We start from the raw sequence: 6,010 nt of genomic DNA on the forward strand, positions 1-6,010 counted from the left end.
TGGTATCGCCAATATCACATTCTTGGGAGATTGGATTGAATTGGATTGGATTTGTTTATTGTCACGTGTACCGAGGTACAGTGAAAATTATTTTTCTGCAAGCAGGTCAACAGATCATTCAGTACATAGGAGAAAAAGGAATTAAACAAAATTCAAGAAAATACATGAGAATACATAATAGGGCAACACAAGATATACAATGTAACTACATAAGCATTGGCATCGGTTGAAGCAGACAGGGTGTAATGTTAATGAGATCAGTCAATAAGAGGGTCATTTAGGAGTCTGGTGACAGTCGGGAAGAAGCTGTTTATGAGTCTGTTCGTGCGTGTTCTCAGACTTCTGTATCTCCTGCCCAATGGAAGAAGTTGGAAGAGTGAGTAAGCCGGGTGGGAGGGATCCTTGATTATGCTGCCTGCTTTCCCCCGGCAGCGGGAGGTGTAGATGGAGTCAATGGATGGGAGGCAGGTTCGTGTGATAGACTGGGCGGTGTTCACGACTCTCTGAAGTTCCTTGCGGTCCTGGGCCGAGCAGTTGCCATACCAGGCTATACCAGATCAGGAGAAGATAAAGGCGATATGGCGAGATTAAACATGTCACGTCGTACAGACATAAAAGAAGTCCTCGGGATGCTCGGCATGATAAATTTAATCGGAAAATTTATTCCTAATCTGGAAGCAAAAATGACATGATTGCGGGAAATAATCAAGAAAGACAGTATTTTCCAATAGTCTAACAGACATGAGCATGAGTGGCAAGTATTACAGGAAGCATTGACAACAGCTCGAGTGCTGACATTTTTTGACCCAACAGAGAAGACAAAGCTGTCAACAGATACGTTGGGAGCAGTGTTATTTCAGCAAGACAACGATGAAAGTTGGCTTCCAATTGTCGATGCTCCAAAGTGTTATGGGCCAGGGTTTAGAAAACTCCAATGTGGGGCACCACGGTAGCACAAGTGGTTAGCACTGTGGCTTCACAGCACCAGGGTCCCAGGTTCAATTCCCTGCTGGGTCACTGTCTGTGCGGAGTCCGCACATTCTCCCCCGTGTCTTCGTGGGTTTCCTCCGGGTGCTCCGGTTTCCTCCCGCAGTCCAAAGACGTGCAGGTTCGGTGGATTGGCCATGAGAAATTGCCCTTAGTGACCAAAAAAGGGTTCGGTGGGGTTATTGGGTTACGGGAATAGGGTGGAAGTGAGGGCTTAAGTGGGTCGGTGCAGACTTGATGGGCTGAATGGCCTCCTTCTGCGCTGTATGTTCTATGTTCTAATGTATATCATGGAGTTCACCTGACCTACAACTGTTTCTACATTTTGGTTCTGATGAGCACAAGGACCTGCCTTTCAGCTGTTATTCAACAAAGGCCTTAAGCACTTTTAATCAAAAAACAATCTTTATTCTACGAATTTAGTTAACATTTTTATAAACACACACAGTAAGCATTTTTACCAACAACAAACATAAATATCCCAGCTACAGTAATCTATGTATCCCCTTAATAAATTCCCCTCTTTAACTGTTCCAATTTAATAATAAGATCCCAGAAACCAGAAACCCATTTTCAAAGATGTGGTCTAGCACACAGCACGCAAGACCTGGTATAGATTCTTTTGTTTCCTTTCCAAAACAGCGGGTTTAAGTTCCTTCCAGAAAGCAATTATTTATTTTAGGTTATCAAGTAATCTAGAAACAGCTTTTGAACTGAAGACAGAGAAAGACCTTCTTACAACCTGTGCAGTACAAGCCAGTTCAAAATCAAAGCGAAAGTAAAACCAACTCCCAGAGCCACAGCCCAGCTCCACCCACACAATGACATCACTGAAGCCACGTGATAAGGCAAAAACATTTCTTAAAGGGACACTGCCATAACAAAAGTCAATGACTGACACATCAGAGCACAGAAATGCTCAGATAGAAAAAGAATGCTTGGGCTTGACAAATGAATTGAACAAATTCCACGCTTATGTATACGGCCTACCAACATTCTCAGTGGAAACTGACCACAGATCACTTGTAGCGATAGTAAAGAAAAATCTAAATGAGATGTCACCAAGGATACAACGTATGATGATGAAGTTACAAAGGTACGTTTTGATCTCATCTGCAGTTCGGGTAAACATATCATAGTAGCTGATGCACTATCTCGTGCGACGGACGTGAAAGAAGTACACAGCGTGGATGAGGATGTGCAAATCCACGTGAACCTTGCAATGGAATCTCTTCCAGTATCTGATGAGAAGTTAAAATTAATCAGAGATGGAATCTTACAGAAAATAATAAAACATCTCAGTGAGGGACAGCCAAAAGGATCCTGTTCCAAATATTACAACGTTCAAGAAAGCTAAGTGCAGCCAATGGATGATTGCTCAGGCAAAACAGGATTGTCACACCACAACCTTTACGGTCTATGATTCTAGAAAAGATTCATGAAGGGCACTTAGGCGTAGCAAAATAATAACGATTCCATGACAGAAAGTGGGAATGGATCCGTTCTATCTGGCAGAGAAAGAATACCTGTTAGTGATCGACTATTTCTCCAACTTTCCAGAAGTAGTCCAAATAGCGAACCCATCAGCTAGGTGTGTCATCAAACATACCAAGGACATTTTTGCTCACCGTGAATACCTTAAATTGGTCATGAATGACAATGGCCCATGTTTTAGCAGTCATGCATGGACCGAGTTCACACAGAGCTATGATTTTCAACATATTACTTCTCGTCCTCTTCAGCTGCAATCCAATGGGTAGGCTGAAAAAGGTGTTCACATTGTGAAACAGCTACTCCCAAAAGCCATGGACAGCCAGGAAGATGCATATCACACCTTACTTAGCTGCCCCATTGATCAATGGACTTTCACTGTCACAGTTGTTGATCGATCGACAGCTCAGAACATTCCAAAGCAGCCAAGGAATCAAAAACGCGTGAGGAAACTCACATTTCAAAAAAGGAGATTGAAGAGGTATTATGACCAATCCACGGGAAGGCTACAACCATTACTAAAAGATGACACAGTCAGGGTGGAAAATCCTGATGGAAACGGAAGGTTGAAGTGCGCCAAGGAACTGCAAGTCAGGTCCTCAGTCAAATATCATCATCATCAGCGATGATGGGACAGTTCTAAAGAGAAACAGCAGAGTTTGCTGAAGGTTCAGCAACCCTTTGTTATAGATGCGCAGGATGATACGAAAGGCAATTTATGGACAGCTGAACAAATGCTACCTCCGCATATAGATACAGGACAAGCTGAAAATGTACAGAGCCAAGAAAAACAGCAAGAATCATCTTCGACAACAAATGACAATCAAGCAAACTCACAAGTTCAACCAATGCTTAGAAGGTCGAGAAGACATAGAAGAAAGATTGAATTTGTGACGGACTGCAAACATGTCAATAATCAAAAGCATTGGACATCATGTGTATTGTAAACTAAACTGAAGTAATGTATGTAAATAGTTTATATTTCCCAAGGAAAGGGGATGTGATTATAAATGGTAATACATATGACCTCCAACCAGCAGGTGGCAGTAGAGAACAACCACAAGACTCTGCCTCCTCGGAGTCCGGTTCTGTACTCGGAGTTCAGAAGGATGAGAGGGGATTTTATTGAAACTTACAGGATACTGCGAGGCCTGGAGAGAGTGGATGTGGAGAGGATGTTTCCATTAGTAAGAAAAACTAGAAGCACATGGCATAATCTCAGAGTAAAGGGACGATAGTTTAAAACAGAGATGAGGGGGAACTTCTTCAGCCAGAGGGTGGTGAATCTGTGGAACTCTTTGCCGCAGAAGGCTGTCATGCGAGTGTCTCGTTAAGAAAGGTTTAGTCTCTTATCATGTGACTTGCAGCACATTGGGCTGTGGCTGTCAGGTGAGAGGGGTTTATTTTAGGTTTCAGTTTGACTGCTTTGAACTGTAGCAGGAGAAAGAATATTTTTTCTCTGTTTTCATTTTCAACACTGTTCCAGTAAAAAGCACATTGGGTGTGGCAAACTACTTTGGTACCTTTAAAGATATAATTGCTTTCCGGAAGGAGTCTGAATCTGCTGACTGGACCTGTCTCATTCAAGTGAGAATACAGTGTACTGGGCCATGCCATTGAAAAGGGGTTTTGGGGCAGCACGGTGGCACAGTGGTTAGCATTGCTGACTATGGTGCTGAGGACCCGGGTTCGAATCCCGGCCCTGGGTCACGGTCCGTGTGGAGTTTGCACTTTCTCCCATGTCTGCGTGGGTTTTGCCCCCACAACCCAAAGATGTGCAGGATAGGTAGATTTGCCACGCTAAATTGCCCCTTAATTGGAAAAAAAATTGGGAGCTCTGAATTTATTTAAAAAAAGAAAAGGGGTTTTGGTTTAATTGGATTTTGTTATTGAATTGGAACAGCTAAGGGGGAATTCATTAAGTGTTATATTTAGATTACTGTAGCTGTGTGGTGTCTTTATGTTTGTAATTGATAAAAAATCTTGCTGTGTCTTGCTGTGTTTGTATGAAGACAGCAAGAAAATATGAAGTCTGATTAATCACACCTGCAGTGAAGGCTTTTGTAAAAAAGCAAATTACTGCGGATGCTGGAATCTGAAACGAAAGAGAAAATGCTGGAAAATCTCAGCAGGTCTGGCAGCATCTGTAGGGAGAGAAAAGAGCTCATGTTTCGAGTCCGATGACTCTTTGTCAAAGCTTCCCAGCATTTTCTCTTCCGTGAAGGTTTTTGTGCTCATCCTAGCCAAATTCAACATTAACGTTGTATTACAGGTGAACTTCATAATACACTTTGGGGTTTCTAAGTCCTGGCCCATAACAAGGCCACATCACTGAGTGTCTTTAAGACCGAGATAGGTTCTTGATGAATAAGGAGATCCGGAGTTATGGGGATGAGAAACATATCAGACATGATTGAAGGACTGAGCAGACGTTGATGGGCCGAGTGGATGACTGAGCAGACTCGATGGGCCAAGTGGCCTACTTCTGTTTCTATGTCTTATGGTCTTCTAGTTGTCATAGTGAATAGTCATACATCAAGTAGCTCTTGGTTAATTTATTATAGTGAGTAGATTTTTGATATATTTCTCAGTTATCTAACCCATGCATTTATTTAATAATAAACATTTACAAGTCAAGAACCAGACACTCTCTTGTGCATGATTCCGACCGCCCAAGCACCAGAATGTAACAACGGGAAGAAAGTGCAAACTCCACATCATCACCCAAGGCCGGAATCGAACACTGCTCCCCACTGTGCCACTCTCCCACCTCCTCCCCATCTCCTGACCCCATTTCTCCCACCCCATCACTCCCCTCCACCACCCCCTCCCCATTTCTACTCTCCCCCTCATCTCCCTCTCCCCTCCACCTCCCCATTTCTACCCTCCCCTCATCTCCCTCTCCCCTCCCCATTTCTACCCTCCCATTTCTCCTCCCCATCTCCCTCTCCCCTCCCCATCTCTCCCCTCATCTCCCTCTCCCCTCCCCATCTTTCCTCTCTCCCTCCCCCTCCCCTCTCCTCCCTCCCCATCTCTCCCCTCTCCCTCCCCCTCATCTCCCTCTCCATCTTTCCTCTCTCCCTCCCCCTCATCTCTCTCTCCCCTCCCCCTCATCTCTCTCTCCCCTCTCCATCTCCGCTCCCCCTCATCTCTCTCTCCCCTCCCCCTCATCTCTCTCTCCCCTCTCCATCTCCCCTCCCCCTCATCTCTCTCTCCCCTCTCCACCTCCCTCATCTCTCCTCCCCCTCATCTCTCTCCCTCTCCCCTCCCCATCTCTCCTCCCCCCTGCCCCTCATCTCCCACTCCCCTCCTCCCCTCATCTCCCACTCCCCTCCGCCCCTCATCTCCCACTCCCCTCCCTCCCCAATCCCTGGGAGCAAAACGCATTTGTGACGTCACAAGGGAGGGGCGGGACTCAACCGTCCAGCCCCGACGTCAACAATCGTCAACCCCAGCCCCTCCGGGTTGATTGGCCGGCGGGTGGATGACCGAACAATGGGTGGGCTGGGGGGAGCCAGGGAGAGGTTATAAA

The sequence above is a fragment of the Scyliorhinus canicula genome, chromosome 17, assembly GCF_902713615.1.
Source record: "Scyliorhinus canicula chromosome 17, sScyCan1.1, whole genome shotgun sequence".
Lineage (NCBI taxonomy): Eukaryota > Metazoa > Chordata > Chondrichthyes > Carcharhiniformes > Scyliorhinidae > Scyliorhinus > Scyliorhinus canicula.